At 37.4% G+C, this 21,660-nt stretch overlaps 1 protein-coding gene across 16 annotated transcripts in view; it reads left to right on the top strand.

The window, feature by feature from the left end:
- Nucleotides 1-21,660, top strand: part of LOC307185259 (uncharacterized protein) — a 1,189,055-nt gene that overhangs the window by 813,670 nt on the left and 353,725 nt on the right. Inside the window, exon 1 of one of the 16 annotated variants that reach the window (XM_079919219.1) lies at nt 7,851-8,138. The exons of the other annotated variants lie outside the window; for them this stretch is intronic. The gene's annotated coding sequence lies outside the window, so the exon portion shown is untranslated. Of the gene's footprint in view, nt 1-7,850; nt 8,139-21,660 lie in introns of those variants that run through there. 16 annotated transcript variants of the gene reach the window in all.

Here is a 21,660-nt window from a genome sequence, read left to right on the forward strand (position 1 = left end):
TCTGCTGGTGTGTGGGGCTGGGTTCCCTCCATGTTGGTTGTTTGGCCTGAGGCGATCTAGCACTGGAGCCTACCTGGCTCTTTGGTGGGGCTAATGGCGGACTCTGGGAGGGCTCACACCAAGGAGTACTTCCCAGAACTTCTGCTGCCAGTGTCCTTGTCCCCATGGTGAGCCACAGCCACCCCCTGCCTCTGTAGGAGACCCTCCAACACTAGCAGGTAAGTCTGGTTCAGTCTCCTATGGGGTCACTGCTCCTTCCCCTGGGTCCTGATGTGCACACTACTTTGTGTGTGCCCTCCAAGAGTGGAGTCTCTGTTTCCCCGAGTCCTGCAGTCAAATCCCACTAGCCTTCAAAGTCTGATTCTCTAGGAATTCCTCCTCCTGTTGCCAGACCCCCAGGTTGGGAAGCCTGACACGGGACTGAGAACCTTCACTCTAGTGGATGGACTTCTCTGGTATAAGTGTTCTCCAGTTTGTGAGTCACCCACCCAGCCATTATGTGATTTGATTTTATTGTGACTGCACCCCTCCTACCATCTCATTGCAGGTTCTCCTTTGTCTTTGGATGTGGGGTATCTTTTTGGTGAGTTCCAGTGTCTTCCTTTCAATGATTGTTCAGCAGTTAGTTGTGATTCTGGTGCTCTTGCAAGCGGGAGTGAGCGCACATCCTTCTATTCCGCCATCCTGAACCAGTCTCCCAAGTTCATGCTTTTAAAGTGTACAATTAAGTGATTTTTAGAGTATTCACAGAATTGCACATCTGTCACCACTTGGTAGCTATCTTTTTTATTTCTTATTCTCTATTACACTTGACACACCTATCTTCAGTCCCCCATGAGGTCAAATGAAATAAGATGGATTTTCTGAAGATTATCTTCACGGGGGTATCTAGAATTAGTCATCATTCATTTTTTGAAATCATAGAGTTTAGAGAGCTACAAAGGGAGGCCAAAGTGAGGAGAAACATTGTTTATCTTTGCTTTAATTTTAATCTTTGAATATTTGAAGATTAAATTTTAACTGATTATTAAATATATTTATTGGCATATAATGGTTAGTCATTCACTATCATTGAATCAAAACATCCTTTCCATTTAAAAAAAATTAATTATTTGAGATTTCTGTAGGAAAATAATATGAGTTGATGTTTTTAAAATAAACTGTCAATACAGTATCTTTTAACCTTAAATTAAGGCTACAAGTACTCTTAGGCAATTATTTTTGGTTCTTTTATTACACTCTAGACATCTATTTGCCTTGAAAATATGTGTTTTTATATCGTCCTTTACCTCTTCATTCTGAGCTTGTCAAGGTTGGGAAGCCCATGCTTTATCTTTGTATCAGATAAGACCTCAAACAAAAGCCATAATAGATGCTAATCACCCTTTATTGAATGAAGAAACAAACACATGGGTGAATGAAGAGACAAACACATGGGTGAATGAACACCCTCTGCTATCAGGACAATTTAGAACTTTACCCTTGTATTCAAAGGATCCTGGATCCGCCTAATTTTAAAGGCCATCAGAGAAGAACATTTCACAAAATTTTCTGACTTTGTGTTTAATTCTATATCTATCAAGAAATTTTTTTCTTCTTTAGTTGTAACTGCACATACTTTCAGGACACTTTTTTGAACTTTAGCCTTAGTGTAGGACCACAGAACCCATCCTTGGTAATATAACCCATCCTGGGTAATACATAGTTCACATGTATTGAGGAGTATTGTCTTTTACTCCCCAACCAAATAGTCATATCACCCATATCACCCATTTTTCTCAACACCGTTTTTCTCATCTCCTCAAGCTATAATAGTAATAATAATTATTATAATTATAAATATGTAATAATTAACATATGCTAGGCACTCTTCAAGCACTTTGCATGTATCAAATAATTGAATCTTCACAACACTCATATGAGAGGTATTATTGCTATCCACGTTTGACATATGGGAAAATTGGGGCAGAGAACACTTAATGATTTGCAAAAGGTCACATAGCTAATAGGTAGCACACCAGGATATAAACCCAGGATGTCTGCTCTTGTCCATTGAGCCTCCAAATTACTTTCCCCAGAGCGAAAACTTCTCTCTCCAGCTTATCATTTCTTTGGGGTTCAATTGTGTGGTACAGGTGCTGTCTATGATAATGCCAAGTCACACATGGTATCCTTCATTTTGTGAAGGATAGAGTGAAAAAGATATGAGGACTCCTGGTATTGGCCAAGAAGAGATTAATTGCCATTAGAATAGCAAACTCCTTTGCTATTTGAGATCAAACTCCTTTGATACAACCAGAAAACTGGACTAATATATGAAACTGTTTTTCAACATTAGGCAATAGGCAATGATCTACACAAAAGGGGTAAAAAATGAGGTTAATCTATGATTGCTTCACCTTCATATCCAAAAGCAGTTTCCAGACTGCTACAGAGAGAGGTGAAGAGGGGGCAAGATCCTAAACACAGCCTAGCAGTCACCCTGAATTGAGAACATAGAAATCAGAGTGACAAGAAGGCAGGGTGGCTAGAATATGTAGGGCAGAAAGAGACCTGCAGATTTGCAGAGAAGTGACGATGCTCTAGTCTCTGGCTGTGTACTTAGTTGGACATCTATGAGATAATGTGGTGGTGGGGAAAAAAAAACACTAGAAAATAGTAGCTGAACAATTTCCAGCACTTACTCTGACATAAAAATAGTTGGAGTTCCCACTAGAGTAGGGGGAAGTGGCCCAGGAAAGCACTGCATGTCTTGGTAGGTAGGAGGTCTTTTAGAGAAAAGGGTATTTTTGTGCTCACTATATCACCTATACTTAAATAGAAACATTCAAATGGAGTGATCCAAAGTCCTCTTTGGTGTCTCTCTGTTGGGAAAAGCAGAGAATTAGCTCACTTAGTTTTGGATGGTTGTTAATACATTTAACACTAGAGCTAAGAATTTAATCTCATAGAATCCTCACATAAGGGGAGAAGACCTAACAGATTTCCTTTTAGTACTTAGAGCCCACTGGGCAAGGAGAGTAACCATTGGTGTTAGATAATTGATTATTGCATTCTGCACTTTGGAACGTTTAAATCAGAAATTAAGAGACTCCAATGTTGAGGAAATAATAGAAGAGAATGGGGAAAAAAAGAAGAACAGAATGGGAAAATGGAAATAAAATAGTTGGTGCCTTTGATATTAGAAAGTAGACATATTGAGTGGCACTTAATAAATATGCTCTGCTTATAGCATGTCTGCACAAATTCTTATTGTTTTAGCTACAAAAAGCGTCTGATATTCTAGGCCTTCTTGGTGATGAATCAGACAGTTGTAATGAAAGAACTAGACATAGTTTACAAACACATTTTTACTCATTTATATATCTTTGAACCCAGTATTTTTTGATATTTCTTACAGTTAGAGTGAGAAGAAACATGTAGATAATTGTTAACGGCAAATAATCTTTTGATTTAGATTTCCAAATTTTACGGTACAGCCAGCTGATTCAGTGCAAATGTGGGAGTATTAAATTTACAATCAGTATTTCAGAGAGAATGATGACCAATATCAGGCTGTGACTTATCAAAAGATCATTTAACCTCCTGGCTTGATAGTTGTCACTAGCTAGGTCAGGTTAATAATGAATCCTTTACCAACTATATTAGTTTTCTCTTACTGAATAACAAATATAATAAGCTTAGCAGCTTAAAACAGCACACATTTTATTATTTCACATTTTCTGTGGGTTGGGAGTTGGGAATCTAGTGACAGAGTAGCTGAGATGTCTGCTCAGGCTCTTAGAAATATATATGGAATTTAAGAAAAAAAAATGTCATGAAGAACCTAGGGGTAAGACAGGAATAAAGACACAGACCTACTAGAGAATGGACTTGAGGATATGGGGAAGGGGAAGGGGAAGCTGTGACAAAGCGAGAGGGTGGCATGGACACATATACACTACCAAACGTAAAATAGATAGCTAGTGGGAAGCAGCCGCATAGCACAGGGAGATCAGCTTGGTGTTTGTGACCACCTAGAGGGGTGGGACAGGGAGGGTGGGAGGGAGGGAGACGCAAGAGGGAAGAGATATGGGAACATATGTATATGTATAACTGATTCACTTTGTTATAAAACAGAAACTAACACACCATTGTAAAGCTATTATACTTCAATAAAGATGTAAAAAAAAAAAAATTTTAAAAAAAAGATGTGACCAGACTGCACTCCTATCTGAGATGAGGAGAAATCCATTTCTAAGCTCACAAAGGCTGTTGACAGAATTCATTTTCTTGTGACTATATACCACAAGACCTGGCTTCTTGCTAGCTGTCTGTTGGAGGCTGTGCTCAGCTCCTAGAAGTTGCTCACAATTCATAGAGGCCACCCACAGCTCCTTGCCATTTGTCTTTTCCAACATGGCTCCTTACTTCATCAAGCCTACAACTAGAGTCTTTTGAGAGAGTCTGTTAGCAAGACAGAGCCTTGTAGATAGTAACACAATCGTAGAAGTAGCATCTCATAACCTTTGCCATGTTCTGTTGGCTAGGAAGGAGTGACAGGCCCCACCCATGAGCAGGGAGTAAAGGTTATACAAGGATGTGTATACTAGGAAACAAAGATCACAGGCAGCTGCCCTGGAGTCTGTCTGCCACACCAGCTAATGTAATAGTGTTGTCACAGTGAGATAAGAGTCATGTGGCATGGATGTATCTCCTTTTGAATTTCACCTGTCATCTAATTTTCTTTACTCTTGTTATTGAATATAAACGCTGAAACCATTCTGATGAATAGTGTCAAAGTTAGAAAAATCCAGAAGGACTAAAATGAGCTCTGTCATTGAGATGTTTTATGTTTGGGTTGCATTTTACACTTTTTAGAGCATTTATATATTTCTTCACCTTGTTTTTTTGCAAGGAAAATAAATAGTTTAATAAAAGATCTGTAGCTAGAATATAGTCCTGTCCATCTTTAATTGAATATTCCTTCCAGTGAATTTCACTAACTGAAAATATTAAGGAAGTTCTCTTCTCTTCTGTTTATTACTCAGCAATTATGAAGCTGGGTAGTTGCCTACAGAATGTGACTGAAAATTCCACATGAGTATAGAATCAAACTTTATTTTGATTCCAAAATAAAAATTTGAAAATAGTAATAAAAAGTAAGATATGATTTCTCCAAATGAGACTTCTTTTTTGTTTTTGAACAGAGTGAATACAGCATTGAGGTGATTAAGCTATCCTCTGTGATCGTGATAAAACACAGTATTTCTACACATATTCTATCTTATAGTTTCTATGTTTTCTTATTATAAAAATAAGACTTCTAATATTGTTAAATAAAGTTCTATCAAAACAGATAAAAAGCCTGTTCTTTCCTATGTAAATTTCCACATTTAATGTAACTTTTTTTGTTTGTTTCTTCTATAATTTTCTCTAGGCACTGAAAAGAGACCAATAATTTGCATTCCATTCCTCTTTACCAAAGGAAAAGAGTGTGCATACTGCCTAGTTTGAAAAAAACTTTAAATTATTGTATATATTAATACTGAGTTCTGCAAGAAAAACAGTTCTTTTCTTATCATTAACTCCAATGGGCTGAATCAAATTTCTCAGCCATACTGGGCATTCATATATATATGTATATTAATTTTCAGATATCAAAAATGTGAAAAGTAAAATAGAACAAATGTGCTTTGAGAACTTGCAAAGGAGAAGCCATGAAAAGCATCCAACTTGTCACAATTCTCTTTGATTCTCTTTTTCTTTTTTTGGCTGCACAGCATGTGGGATCTTAGTTCCCAAGCAAGTATCGAACCCGTGCACCCTGCAGTGGAAGCGCGGAGTCCTAACCACTAGACCACCAGGGAATTCTCTTTGATTCTAAAGCTCATTTACTTTTCCCTAGGGCTCAACTGCCATAAGCACCATTGTGCTTTGCTGCCTCCCTAAGGAGCATATTTCAGTGAGTGGTTCATTTATTGCCTTACTTGTAAGTAGAGGAAATATTGCCAGGTAGAATACCAAGGAATTTTATCGTATCATACAGACTGGAAGCGTATTGGTGAAATATTATAAGACAGTGTATAGTAAGTGCATGACTTGTTCTTGAAACAATATAATGAGACTCAAAATATCAACTTGTGTGAGTGACACTTGTTTGAATCTGGAATGAAATGTTCTCTCCATTTCAGTCTCACTTGGTTGCTCTCTATTAGAAAGTGCTGGAGGAATCCAGCAGTATGACTAAGAAGACTGTCAAAAGGAATGTCTTTAGAGGAAGCCCAAGCTATTATTTAGGTTGATACGATAGTATTAAAATCACAGCCATTAGGGACAAAGCAACGAAAGAGTTAACTGCAAAAGGTACTACATAAAGGGCAGAGACAGGAAGATGTTTTCCTGGCTAAATTCAAAGACTCTATAATTGATATACACTTGGAAAAGTGATCATGGGACATTTTCTAATAATGACATAATTCTAATTCATCATGGCTGATCATCCATCAAAGCTTTGTTTGTGATGCTTTGACTGATGGAATGAGAAGAAAGAAATCATTCCCTATTTTAGTCAGAGAGCGAAGGGACTGATGCACTTTAAAAATTGCACTCTGCTTTCAGATAAAAATAAATAATCAAATGGACACTATCAAATAAATGGCTGATTGTAACAGATCCTTGTCTTGTGATAGCAATTAATACTGCCATGAAAACAAACACACATAAACACCGCCATTAGATGACAAGAGTTAGCCTTTTGTATTGAATCCCTCTTAACTGATGGGCCTAGGCACTGATGAGAGTTTCAGGAGTGTCCCAGGGGTGCCTGGATGTAGGTCACTGGAGGGCAAAGGACACATCCATAACCATGGGAGGCAGAGTAGTTCCTTCAAATAGTCTTTTGAACAAAGTTATTGCCAAGAGCTAAGATGGGGAGATAAGAGGGTAGAAGAAGCAAGTAAGTCAAGAGAAAAGTTGTCTGGGCTAATTCTGGGCATGGGGATATGCAGTAGGTGAGGGGCAATATCCATGTGCAGGAAAGTTTCATTTAAGGTGAATAGGATGAAATGGATAGTGTATACATATTTATGGACTCTGTATTATGACTTGGAGGAAAGCAGCAAACATATATATTCCAGAGAAAGGCTAACTCCATGGAACAAATATATCCACCTAAGGAGAAGTTGAAACAATTACTCATGACATATAGTCATTCTTGTTGAACAATTTTAGAGTAAATGGACACTGTAACTGGAATTGATATGTAAACACTGTGATTCATAGACTCATACAGACATTTTTCTACTTCATTCTATTTAGAATTATATTATCGGACACAAAATGAGAAATATATTTAAAAATAACAAATAACATTTTAACAGGTTGTTAAAGTAGAACATTTGATTGAATCAACAAAATCAAATAAAGATGATATTACAAAATGAAGAGCCAGAACGAAATGCAAAAATATTAAGGAAATATTTGAAAATCAATTATATTATCCCTTGCCAAAATTGGTATTATAAAGTGTCAGATTATTGGAGATTGAGAAAGAATTTCTTTGGAAAGCCTCCACCATTGGCCCCTCCTTTGTTTTTTTTTTTTTTTTTTTGCGGTACGTGGGCCTCTCACTGTCGTGGCCTCTCCCGTTGCGGAGCACAGGCTCGGGACGCGCAGCCTCAGCAGCCATGGCTCACGGGCCCAGCCGCTCCGCAGCATGTGGGATCCTCCTGGACTGGGGCACGAACCTGTGTCCCCTGCATCGGCAGGCGGACTCTCAACCACTGCGCCACCAGGGAAGCCCTGACCCCTCCTTTTAATCCAAGTATAGAGGGAGAACATGACACACGCCCTGTGCATTTGGAGGAGCAGGAATAGAGGATACCATGGATTAGTGTCTGCATCCACCTGAGATACCTAAGTCGTCAGGGCTGAAGTGACTCTGTGAGGATGGGCCTACATTCCCTGAGCATGTGAGGGCTAAAGACGAGTGACTGCGTCACTTGAACATGATATGGACAATGGTGAGATCAAACTTGAGTAAAATCATTTCAGGTCCTGACCAAGTGGGTTGCTTAGAGGAGCAAACAGACTCAGCACAAAAAAGTTGGACATGAATTGCCGGACTCTGATGGGCTGAAGAAGAAGGAAGTGATAAGGTGAGTGCACGGTCTAAATCAAAAATACTGCAGGTGAGAGGTTGGTAGCAACTAGGGCAGGACCAACCAATGTGCTGTGCAAGAAAAAGCCAGGACCAGAGAATACAGAACCAGCTATGACAGTAACAAGTACAAATGTTCGCCTCTCTAATTAACATCTCTCCCTCCTTATGCTTCAGCTTTGGAGGATTCAGAAACCATGCTTAGCAATATAGTGGAGGAACACAGGGAGAAAACAGTAAGCTGAATATGCCTTCTTACTTGGCTCATTTATTTTTCTATCTTCTGTGGGCCCTAGCAGGGAGTAAAGTAGCTATAACTTTGAAGGAAAGTGGGATCTTGGATTATTATATTAGTCTGGATATGCTAAGAAGTGAATCAAATCTATGCATTTGTTGCTTTAAGGAAACTTTGTATTGTCTAAATTTTGAGCACTAAGCAACTATTACCCAGGATAGGAAAAGCAAGCTTTTCCAAACAAAGGTAAAAGGCCAGGAAAGAAGAAAAAAGAAAATGTTGCTTTGGGATTGGATTCCATTAGTCTTGCTTGTTCAGTGTTCTGGTTGTGTTATATGTTGGATCCATTCAGGATTTTTTTTCTAACAATCTATGCACATTATTACAGTTGCAGGCTGGATGTGCATCAAAAATCCTTAGACATAAAAATGAAGCCAGGACTTCACAGAAAAATTAAATGAAGATCAGGGTTTTAGTATTATAGGCATTCTAACTTTCTGAGTCTCACTGTGTTTGACAATTTGAAGTAACATGGCTCTTGTTATCTGAGTCATCACATGGGTCATGACAGTGCCTGAGTTTTTATCCAAGAGCAGGCGAAGAGCTTACCACACGAAATGAATTTGAAAAGACAGTGGGAGATAAAACAGTCTCTTTGTGATTATCCGCCATGTGTCATGATTGTAGGGCCTACCAGTCAAAACAAGGAGAAAAATAACGACAACAAACAAACTCATCTCATGAGAAACTGAGTTTCTATTCAGCACATGATTTAGGCTCTTGAAAGTTTATGATCTCCATTTCTGTAAGAACTTGAATGAATCCCTTGATGCTAAATTACGGTTATTTGACAAGAGGAAATTCATGCTGGTCAAATCCTATTGCCATTGAAAAATACCTGCTTTTTCATTCTTGGGGATTCTCTTTCTCTGTACCTCCAGGTAATAATGCTATACTCATTACAATGCTATTTAAACTTTTGAGAGGACATCACAGACTCCTTTTAGAATCTGAAGAAAGTTTTCGACACTTTCTTCTCTTGCTTATAAATATGCATATAGATACTTAGGACTAATCTGCTGCTTTCGGTGGCCATACCACTCCCTCTTTCTTAGGGTAAATCTCCCCCCTCTTCATTGGTGGAACCCATTTAATTGTGGTTTATTTGGAGTTGATGATGTAGTTCCAGTCCAAACTCAAAGTACTGAGAACCAAGTGAGCCAATTATGTAAGTCCCAGTGGGAGTTCGAACGCCCAAGAACCAGGAGTATTGATGTCTGAGGGCAGAGGAAGATGGATGTTCCTACTCAGGCAGAGAGGTCCAATTCTCCTTTCTCTACCTTTTTTTGTTCATTGCAGAGTGAGTGGGTGGATAGCCCACTGTAACTGGTGAGGGCTAACTAATTTCTTTACTCAGTGTACTAATTCAAATGCTAATCTCTTCTGGAAACACTCTCACAGATACACCCAGAAATAGTGTTTTACCAGCCATTTGGGCATCTCTTAGCCCAGTAAAGTTGACACATAAAATTAATTATTATATCCCTCTGTGGGGAGGGTGCCCTTTTTCCCTTAGATTTTCAGGTGGCAGGATGTGAGTCTTGGGCAAGTAGAAGTCCTCATTTCTGCCACATTTCAGAGATCTGTATTGAGGTAAGGAGAAGACAGAGCCCTAATATCTTTTGAGCTTTGGGAACAAGAGTTTCTTGAAGCCAACTGTACTTTTTGACTTTTTGGTAGCATGAGCTAAGAAATTCCCTTTCTCATTTAAACTAGTTTGCATTGGTTTTTGTTTGTTTGTTCTCTAACACATATGCTAAATGCTAAAGTTTGCTTATAATTTCATGGATTTCTGGATCCAAGAAATTCATTAACCTCCCAAACCATGTTAAGAAAGCTGCTTTTTATGTGATGTGTTGAAATGGATCCCTGAGAATTGAGAAAAAGAGAAACTGTCACTGAAGGAGAAGGAAAGACAAGTAGTTCATAATTCTTGAGTGTTTCCCAGTTTCCTAGTGTTCCTGGTTTACCTCTGTTACCTCTAAGAAAGAAGACACATATCTCTTTGGAACATTAAAAAATCCAGCAAGATGTTAATTATACATTGTTAAAAAGCTGCCAGCTCCTTCCCCAGAGCAGATGCCATCTTTGTGATTGGTGAATCAATTTTCTCTGCTAATCTGCGAAAGTTCTTCAGCCCTTAAGTTCTCTGGAAATATGAGTGCAAGATATTGAGTGTGAAATGTTAAAAACAATAACTAGTTATTCATGTCGTTCAAATGCAATTTGTTTATAGGAAAGACCTGACTTTTCTGAAGTGGTATATTCAGGTTTCAAATTAAACATTTATAGTAAGAAATATGTTATCTTATGATGTATGTAATTATAGTTTACCTCTCAGTTCTTTTCTTATCTTTCATCCAGTGTGCTCAACTTATTTATATCTCTGAAAGCATGTGGTACATAACAGGTGATCAAAAATGACTGTCACATGAATGAATGAATAAGTTAAGGGTAAAGAATGGACAAACTTTGCGGGTAACTATGCCTAGTCATGAACGCCACATGTGTTTTTACAAACTTGCTACTTCTTCATTGCGCTTCTTAGAATGCTATGACATTTTTAGCTACATAAATACATGAAGTATTTTCCTATAAAGAGTAAAGTTGCTGGTCATAATGGTAAAGAGAGGGTGGTTTTGTGTGTGTGTGGTATGTGTATCTCTATAATTAGGTGCTAACAAAATAAAGAGTAGGCACACTCGGCTATCTCTGAGCAGGAGTGGCCCAAACATCAGCTCACCAATTCCACTGAAATTCATTGCACTGGAATGTGATTGTGCTGAATCTAAATCCAAGGTCAGGACAACCAGAGGAGGCCAGAAGTTTAGGTTAGTGGGTCCCTCACAGGACTCAGTCTAAAACAGAAAAAGCATTAGTGAGCCACATGCCCCAACAACTTGAGTTAAAACAAACAAACCAAAAAAAGCAGAAGAAGAGAGAATAAAATAATTTTAAGATAAAAATAACTGAGGTTAAAAGTGACAATCAAAATTTTGTGCCTTGAAGTAGAAAACAACCTTAGGCATTACCCGACACAACTTGCCAAATACTGAGGAAATATTCTATCCTATCCCACGCCCCTTTTATCCTTCTAGTGGTGTTCCACCTTCTAAAAAAAACTGTGTTGATGAAACCGCAGGGTAATAAGCCTCATGAAGACAGAGGAATCCCTGGGTGTTTAGAGAAAATGACAGAGGCTAGTAGGGCAGAAGTCCTCCTGGACAGGTGCTCCCTGGCAAGGTGAATTGCAAACCTCAGTTCTTCCTCACCTCTGTATTTTACTCTCCCATTTCCTTTCTTTCTTTCATTTTATTTCCCCTCCCTTTATCCATCGTTCCTCCCTAGTTCTCTAGCTCTCTCCTTTATCTCTAATATTGCCCTCTTCCATCATGCTGAATTTTCTTTAATCAAAGTAAGTTCTTTAATCGAAAAGTGGTTTTTATTTCCATCTTATGGGGCTTCAAAATGCAGAAGACAGAAATAGGAGAAAAATGGTGAATTAGGGGCAGAAAAATACGTGAAGGAAATCTGACCCTCTGCACTCTCCCGTATTCCTCTGTAAATTAGATTCTATGTAAGAATGGTGAGGGGTGGGTGGCAGACAGCAGAGCCAGAAGGGGATCAGGAAGTGAAATGTACTTAAACAGCTTCTTTGTGTTCAAGTATAGGCTATCACGGATCATACTGAACACACTGAATGAAAGATAAGAAAAGAAATGAGAGGTAAACTATACGCACATCATAAGATAACATATTTCTTAGTATAAGTATTTAATTTGAAACCTGAATATACCACTTCAGAAAAGTCAGGTCTTTCCTGTAAACAAATTACATTTGAACGGCATGAATAACTAGTTATTGTTTTTAACATTTCACACTCAATATCTTGCACTCATATTTCCAGAGAACTCAAGGGCTGAAGAACCTTCACAGATCAGCAGAGAAAATTGCTTCACCCATCACAGAGATGGCATCTGCTCTGGGGAAGGAACTGGCAGCTTTTTAACAATGTATAATGTCTCATGACATTCTAGTAGGGATTTGAAAGTTGAATTCTGACTGGGCTGTGGCATATCCTCCAAGCTTTGTTACATCACACTCAACAGTTAGTTTCTACCACTTGGATTTTTTTTTCTCTGAACATAACTTCTTATAAATAAGGCAGCTCGTTACTCTGCCCTTTTGTCAGGTGTCAGAAGCTTTGCTGTTTTATGTTTTGGAAGTATGTCCAGCTGATTCTCCCTTACAAGATGCAAGAAAAATAGAAAAAGAAGTAATTATGAAGACAGGGTCTCCGGACTTGGTTCTATGTTTTTAATGTATAATCTCTTGCAAATCCCTTGAACTCTATCTCAGGTTAATTAGCAAAAGTAGATATTACTGTTTTTATCTACAGGTGATTATCTAGGTACTCATACCATGAAATCTGTGCATGTCACTTACGTACTGAGAACAATCTTTTATTCAACAGATTTTCATTACAGTGCCATACTCTTCCAAGAACTGGGAATACAGCTGTGAAAAAAATTATATTCTTGTCCTCTTGGAGTTTATATTCAAGTGATGGCAGACAGACAATAAACAAACAAATAATGTGTCAGAATAAGAGAATAAGGAATGCTAATGATGAGAAGAGGCAGTTTTACATAAAGTGATCAAGGCTGTATCTCTGACAAAATGACATTTTAGCAGAAACCTGAAGGCATTAAGACTGTGAGTCATGTTGGTAAGTAGGGAAAAGGTGTTCAATGCGAGGAACAGCAAGGAGGACAGTATTCTTAACCAAGAGAGAACAAAAGAAAAAAGGAGAATATCAAAAGATGAAGTTAGAGAAGTAGAAAGGGGCTGGGCAGTATAAAGCCTGTTGTCCATGGAAGGGTTTGGATAAGGCACAGGTGTGGCAGAGTCTCATTTACACTTTAACAGGATCACTCTGGCTAAGCATTAGAGAATAGACTAGAAAGCAAGAGGGGAAGAAGGGAGACCAATTTAGAAGACCGTTGCAGAAGCCTTGAGAATAACTCATGGTGTTTTGAATGAGACATAAGTGAGTATATGGAACATAATTCGAGAAGGTAAAATATTCAATGGAAAGCTCAGCAAGTCAAATATAAAAGACAAAGTCAATCCTAAATCACAAAGGAAAGATTTAAAATTTTTCACCTGAGGTAACTATTACAGTGGGAATGTGTAACTTATCTTCAGTATGTAATAGTCTACCAGTTGTTTTTTCAATGGGTGACATTTCTTTGCAATTTAGTGAAAAACGGAATTTTCCCTTTTTCATCTATTGGTAGAGTCCTTGCCTTCAAAAACCAGTTCTTCCTCTTTTTTTTTATCACATTATAAATCTAAACACACAAGCAGAACATACGCACAGAGATAGTGTGTTCAGTATGATCCGTGATAGCCTATACTTGAACACAAAGAAGCTGTTTAAGTACATTTCACTTCCTGATCCCCTTCTGGCTCTGCTGTCTGCCACCCACCCCTCACCATTCTTACATAGAATCTAATTTACAGAGGAATACGGGAGAGTGCAGAGGGTCAGATTTCCTTCACGTATTTTTCTGCCCCTAATTCACCATTTTTCTCCTATTTCTGTCTTCTGCATTTTGAAGCCCCATAAGATGGAAATAAAAACCACTTTTCGATTAAAGAACTTACTTTGATTAAAGAAAATTCAGCATGATGGAAGAGGGCAATATTAGAGATAAAGGAGAGAGCTAGAGAACTAGGGAGGAGCGATGGATAAAGGGAGGGGAAATAAAATGAAAGAAAGAAAGGAAATGGGAGAGTAAAATACAGAGGTGAGGAAGAACTGAGGTTTGCAATTCACCTTGCCAGGGAGCACCTGTCCAGGAGGACTTCTGCCCTACTAGCCTCTGTCATTTTCTCTAAACACCCAGGGATTCCGCTGTCTTCATGAGGCTTATTACCCTGCGGTTTCATCAACACAGTTTTTTTTAGAAGGTGGAACACCACTAGAAGGATAAAAGGGGCGTGGGATAGGATAGAATATTTCCTCAGTATTTGGCAAGTTGTGTCGGGTAATGCCTAAGGTTGTTTTCTACTTCAAAGCACAAAATTTTGATTGTCACTTTTAACCTGAGTTATTTTTATCTTAAAATTATTTTATTCTCTCTTCTTCTGCTTTTTTTGGTTTGTTTGTTTTAACTCAAGTTGTTGGGGCATGTGGCTCACTAATGCTTTTTCTGTTTTAGACTGAGTCCTGTGAGGGACCCACTAACCTAAACTTCTGGCCTCCTCTGGTTGTCCTGACCTTGGATTTAGATTCAGCACAATCACATTCCAGTGCAATGAATTTCAGTGGAATTGGTGAGCTGATGTTTGGGCCACTCCTGCTCAGAGATAGCCGAGTGTGCCTACTCTTTATTTTGTTAGCGCCTAATTATAGAGAAGGGGTAAAATGCCGAACAAGACAGACATGACTTCTGTCATCACAGACTTTTAAATCTCATGCGGGAGACAGACATGTAAGAAATTGTTAAAGCGAGGTTCATTCATTGGTAAAAGAGAATTGCAAAATATAGATGTATGTAAAAGACTGGAGGTCTCTGAAGAAGTGACATTTAAGGTAAGACCTGAAAGTTAGTAAGAGTTAGCAAGTGAAGGACAGAGTAGGAGGAAAATTCTAGGCAAAAGCAGGCAAAACTCTTTGATAGGAAATATCATAAGATCTTAAGGAACTGAGGAGGAAATTTTGCTGGGGCAACGAGCATGAGAGGGAACGTGGCATCCATTTGAGGTGGGAGGTGTAGGGAGGAGTCAGAATACTGAGGTCTTGGAGGGCATGAAAAAGATTTTGGATATTACGCTAATGGCAATGAAAATTCATAGAAGTCATTAAGCAGATAAGTGACATTGACTTATTTAAATATTTTAAAAGTTTCTCTGGTTTCTTAGTAGAGAATGTGTTAGTGAAACTCCAGAATAAAATGGGAAACTGTTAAAGAGTGATTTGCAGGAGAGTTGATGGCTCGGGCTGGCAGGTTCAAGTTGGGTTGGAGGGAAGTCAATAGCTTCAAGAGAGGTAATAGAATGACTTAAATACTAAGAAATTGAAATGCTTTTGGAAGAAGGAGTAAATCAGTGGCAGAACTGAATTATCAGTATTCAAAACTGAGATTCATTTTCTGATAATTGTCATAATATTTATGGGAAAAGAGATAGAATTCTTGAAATATTATAGGTATGTCTCAAAAGATGAGGGAAGTATTGTGACTATCTACACGGGAGTTTTAGGTGGTTACACTATGTCTAAAGGTAGTTTTCACACAGACTTTTCAATCTGTCCAAATCTAATAGCTATAAATATAATTTTTACCAATTATTTACTACTAGGTCAAAAAGTGTTAACCGTTTAACTACTTCATTTATACCATTTTGATTGCTCTTCTGATTTCTCCAATCCAAGTATCAACATTTTTTCAGCACCAGTCCTAACTTTAGTGCCTAAATGAACTTAAAATTACTAAATGATTGCCTTTTATCTTTTTTTTTAAACTGAGGAATAAGATGTATACTATTTGAATGTCTAATAGTTATGTTTCTAAATACATATAGGATATCATCATGGACCTTGCTCTGATGTATACACATAACAGTACAGTAGGCCAAGTATGTAGTTTTGTATAAAAGGTTGACATTTTCTTCTATCAAAATGGTAGTGTTCCAAATTCATTTAAGTATAAGCTGTTCCGTGGGAGTTAAAGTCACATATTAAATAATTTAGAGAAAACATGGGCATTAGTGAAATGAAATTGTGCCAATTAAAAGCTGCCTCTTTTAGTGAATTATTTAATCTCATTAATGTCTGGTAGTTAAATCAAGTCCCATAATTCAAAAATATCTAGGGGGTTTTAGTAAATTTCTAAACAACAAAGAATTGGCAATTTATTCATGACTAATAAAATGTGTTCTTCATAATTTAGTCTCCAACATCCTAAAATAATTACATTGTTCACATTAAGCACTGTCGAATTGGCTCTGTTTAAAATCCCATAGTGTTAAATGCCTCACCTTTAAATAGCCTCACCATTAGCTCAGTTAGAGTGGTGGGGGGGGGCTTTAATCTCATTTTCTTACTTGGTGTACTCAAGTGCCCTAAAAATTTTAAATTTTTACATGAACCCCAAATCTGTACTATCAATACAGGACATCTATCAAACAATAGAGAATTTACTGGGAGCAAATCAGGAAGAGAAACAGAGTCATTTGTTCACACATTATGTTTCATTCACTTCACATACTCACACAGACGCATTTACTCACTCAATAATTATTTTGACAAATATTGAGTAAGCATGCCATGTGGGTTTCCAAGTAGAGATAAATAAAACAGAAAAATCAGCCCGCAAAGAGCACATGGTATTGTCGGAAAGTCATGTTAAGTGGTGACTCTAACATCTGTGATGTAAAAGATATCTATGCAGGGAACTGTGGGAGATAGAAAAGCAGTGTCTTTCTCAGCTGGAAGAAGTCAGAAGAGACTTTTCAGAGGAGGGAACTCGATTTTTGAGGCATGAAGTTGAGACAGCTAGTTGGGTTACAGAGCAGAAACATTTCTGATGAAAAAGGTACTTTTTAAGCATTTGTAAGGGTACCAAACAGTGAATGACCATAAAACATTGAGAGGATGGCAGTCAGTTCTTACTGGCCCGCACACAGGGTGCTGTCATAATGAAGAAAAAGAATGACAATTAGGGCCTTCTGTGCCGGGCAGAAGGATTGGACTTTACACCAAGTTCAATGAGAAGCCCTGCTGGTTCTCTGGGGTGGGTCAGCAATGCTGATGGAGGGTAAGTGAAAGCAAAGGAAATGGAACACACTTGAGTCCACCAAGAAAAATAAACTTATGGTTAGATGACAAGTACCTTGCAATCACTGTTTAACAGGGCATACGTGAGTAGCCTGATGTTGAAATAACTATAGATGAAGGGGTTTATGGTGCAAAATGTATGCTCATGGCAGAAATTCCTGATTGGTTTTAGATTAAAAAATAATGCTACATCAGAGCAACTTCAAATTTTTATATTGTGGGTAGTAGGAATTGTATAAATGATGTTTGTGTTTTGGATTGGCTGAGGGTATACAGCCAAATCTGAAGCCCTACCATAATAAGAGGGATCATTTTGTCATACCTATTGAGTCACACTGCTGGCTTTACCATGTCCCCACTCTTTATTTATTTATTTGTGTTTATTATTTCATGATACCATCATATTTTCTTCTGGATGTCATTTTGTGAGGGAGTGTGTAATAAAATAATAATAATAGCTAGCATTTACTGAGAATATATAATTTACCAGGCATTGTTATAAGTGCTTTTTTATTCCAAAACCAAAGCTATACAGTAGGTATTATTATTTCCATTTTACAGCTGAAGAAACTGAGGCAGAGAAAGGTTACTTGCTTTGCCCAAGCATTGTTGCACTGCTATAGCAAAAGTGTGATTCCAGGCCAGTAGGCTTAATTACTTTGCTATCCACCTATTTTTGTTTTTCCTTCATCTGCAGAATTGGAGTGGGATATAATTAAAAGGTACAAAAATTGCCATAGGGACTCAGAATCAGGGATTAGTTAATCTGCATGTTTTATTCCATTTGGCTTAAAAATGCCTTCTGACTGAGAGATTTAAAAATATCTTTACTATATTTTCTTCTTTCAATACTTTTCCTTTTGACTCTTTAATTCATTTGAAACATATATGGTTAAAAGTGTTATATATATTACCAGGTTTCCCAATGAGTAACCTTATCTTTTTGATTGATTAGTGTTGTCAAATTTATCAGATAACAAATTTACATACATATTATATATATATTCCTTTTGGAGGGCTATAGTCGTCAATTAATTTGTCTGATGATTCTTGTATTCTTGCACTTTTTGTTGATTTATATTAGTTATTATCTCATTTACATTTCATATACTACTGAATTGATTAGAAATTATAGAAAATGCTACATAATCATGATGGTATCACTTTAGTGTTTCATTTTTAATTATAATAATGGTTCTTATAACATCAGTTACAATGTTAACATGATGCAAGGTGAAAGCCTTCCATCTATTTGCGTAAGGTAATGGAGTTAGTAAATGGCATGCCTGGGACTCAGACCCATGCATGCCGAGCTCCAAGTCCATGTTTACATTACTCTATACTGCAACTAGGAGTTTTGAGCAGTCCTGCAGCTTTGAATCTATTTCAGCATTTCTATGATCATCTCAGTGGAATGCAGAATATGATTTAAAGGCACAATATCAGAATTATTTTAATATTTTTGTCATATATATTTTTAAGGTTTTGAGATGATATTGGGCATATTTCTATTATATCACTTGTAATATATACCTATCATAAACTGTACAATCATTGTTCATTATAGATTCTATCAGGTTTATTAAACACTTGGCTACGTATAAAGGAAAAACTCTTAGATGAAATCTGCTATTCCTTCCTACCCATTCCTTTCAATAGGAGATTAGAGGATTCTGTACCTAAAGGCATGCTTACTTGTAGTATGTTTCGGTTTCTATTAAACCTATGCTGTAGCTTCTTAAACTGCTGATATCAGCAAGTTAACATTTTTGTTTTTAAAATGTGTCGACTATATATGCAAGTGATTCTCTGTGTACTAATCATGGGACTGTCTATTGACACCTTGGACTCCTGAAAGAAGAAACTGAAATTACACTAAGGAAATAGAAAGACTCTAACAGTCTTAGATTGTACAGTGTTATTGTTTGTTACTCTGTAAGTGTGATTATAAAAAAGGAACCAAGAAATAATGACATCAAACTATAATTAATAATTTTTTATCTAATCATGAAGTATTTTGACTGTATGTTGCACAGCTTCCAGTTTTAATAGTAAGAAAGTTGCACTATGCACACCTCTTTATCAACTTCTGTAGCCTTATTGTGATCTGATTTGTCTTCTTCTAGCTAAAGGTATTCACCTTTTGCAATTTTCATTTCAATGTTCAGTATTATTTCCTTTATTTTCTTATAGAAAACAGACTACCTCCTATTTATTGAACAAATATTCTGTTTCTGGAATGAGCTAATTGAACTATTTTCATTATATCATTTACTCTGCATAACAACCATGGAGTTTGCTATTATTTCAACTAAATGACTTAAAAAATACATGGTGAGAGAGTGAAGTGCCTGCTTGTGTACCAAGATTTGCACCAGATCTAGACTGATTTCAGAGTACTTATACTTAACCTCTTGTAGTCTATGCAACTTTCCAATATCCTACCACTGTCAAGGATAAAGCACTTAGAATGAGTCAGTACTCTGTTCATTTTCACCTTTGCATTCAATCACACTAGGAGAATGAGAGCATAGGCCCATTAGGAATCTATATAATGCATCTTAGGTAATTAATTATCCTAAGGGAAAAGATCATCCAAATCCACAAGTTTGGCTCCAGGGCAATTGGTAAACATGGAAAAAGGCTCATTATTAAGATGGTTATACAACTTAGCCCCTATGAATGTAAGGGGGCTTAAAGGTTAAAGAGCTACTGCTCTATAAACTTTGGGAGATAATGAGACCAGATTTCTCAAGTAGTTCTGCTACTGATAGTAATGGCTGAAGTCACTTTGGCTCCATTATATCATTATATTGAGTATTGTGTTTGTGAAGGATACAAAAGCTTTGGTAGAGGTGGCACTGTTAATTGTCAGGCTACCAACAGCAACATTGCCCTCACTGACTCATTCAGTACCATTGTCACTGGACACTGGTTTTCTCAGAAAGGATGCTGCATGTGCTATTTGCAATTTCTTTGGTAGTTTTTGGAATTGCTGCCTTCTGTAGCTGTGTTTGCCTGTAAGCGTCCTTTTATCTTTTTTGAATTTCTTCCTTTTCGTTTCCTTTATTTTTTTTTTTCTTTATTGCTTTAATGCCTAACCTTAACTGCATAGGAAACAAAAGGAAAAATGCCATTCCTGCTATAAGAACTTAGTGCCTACAATGTGCCCAAAGCCAAAGCCAGGATTCTAGCCTTATTAGCTAAACCCAACCCTTCCGAAGATGAAGTACAACATTCCTGTTGGGCAAAGGTCTATTCTAATGTTCTGGAAACAGTAGGCTCAATTTCAAGTAATGCAGAGGAAACTCTGCTGATGCTACTTCCTCTGAATTGAAGTTTATTTATTAACTCCGTCATCGAGAAAGTTTGGGAAACACATTATATGCATACCATGCAAGAACATTCATCTCACATGTACCATTGTTTTTGTTTGTTTGTTTAACATTTCCTCCCCTCACTGTCATCTTATTTCTGGATTATCACTATAAATTATCATATTTCCAATCTCTCAGTGCAACAGTTCATTCTAGATATTTATACATGTTTAATCCCGCCCCCCAAATCACTATTTTCTTCTGGCCATATTTCTGTGCTCAAAAATCTTACTGTTTTGCTTACTATATCATATTTTCTATTCTCAAGATTAAGACTAGGCTTCTGAAACTGGAATTGAAGTCACTTCACAATAGAACTGATTGCTAACTTTTTTTTTTTTTAACGTCTTTATTGGAGTATAATTGCTTTACAGTGTTGTGTTGGTTTCTGCTATATAACAAAATGAATCAGCTACATGCATACGTATATCTTCATATCCCCTCCCTCTTGCATCTCCCTCCCACCCTCCTCCTTATCCCACCCCTCTAAGTGGTCACAAAGCGCTGAGCTGATCTCCCTGTGCTATGCAGCTGCTTCCCACTAGCTAAAAATTGTTACAGCCACTATGGAGAACAGTATGGAGGTTCCTGAAAAAACTAAAAATAGAACTACCATATGACCCAGCAATCCCACTACTGGGCATATACCCTGAGAAAACCATAATTCAAAAAGAGTCATGTACCACAATGTTCATTGCAGCACTATTTACAATAGACAGGACATGGAAGCAACCTAAGTATCCATTGACAGATGAATGGATAAAGAAGATGTGGCACATGTATACAATGGAATATTACTCAGCCATAAAAAGAAATGAAATTGAGTTATTTGTAGTGAGGTGATGGACCTAGAGTCTGTCATACAGAGTGAAGTAAGTCAGAAAGGGAAAAACAAATACCGTATGCTAACACATATATATGGAATCTAAAAAAAAATGGTTCTGATGAACCTAGGGGCAGGACAGGAATAAAGACACAGATATAGAGAATGGACTTGAGGACA

This window comes from Stenella coeruleoalba, assembly GCF_951394435.1.
Source record: "Stenella coeruleoalba genome assembly, chromosome: 4".
NCBI classification, from domain to species: Eukaryota; Metazoa; Chordata; class Mammalia; order Artiodactyla; family Delphinidae; genus Stenella; species Stenella coeruleoalba.